General features: G+C 68.5%; 1 protein-coding gene across 1 annotated transcript in view; it reads left to right on the plus strand.

Moving 5' to 3' along the window:
* The window catches only part of RNF123 (ring finger protein 123), a 42,800-nt gene that overhangs the window by 31,050 nt on the left and 11,452 nt on the right, over positions 1 to 298 (plus strand). The gene's annotated exons all lie outside the window — the stretch shown is intronic.

Here is a 298-nt window from a genome sequence, read left to right on the forward strand (position 1 = left end):
CCAGCTCTCTGCAGCCCTGGGTCGGGGGCTCCTTGGGCTCTGAGGTGCTGGGCCCTGTGTTTGTGAGGGACACAGCCCTTAGGGGTCGGGGGAAGCTTTAGGCGCCCTGCATTGGGGGATACCCCGCGGGGGCCAGGCTCTCATTTCCCCTGAGCACCCCCTCACCCCAGTTTGTGCCGTTGCTGGCACTGACCTGGGATGGGGCAGGGTGGAGGTAGCCGAGGCCACACTGCGCCTGGGGGGGTTGGTGCCACCCAGGGGTCCCCTCTGTGCGAGGCCAGAGTGGAGGGGCAGCCTC

Source organism: Myotis davidii, unplaced genomic scaffold (assembly GCF_000327345.1).
Source record: "Myotis davidii unplaced genomic scaffold, ASM32734v1 scaffold663, whole genome shotgun sequence".
NCBI lineage: Eukaryota > Metazoa > Chordata > Mammalia > Chiroptera > Vespertilionidae > Myotis > Myotis davidii.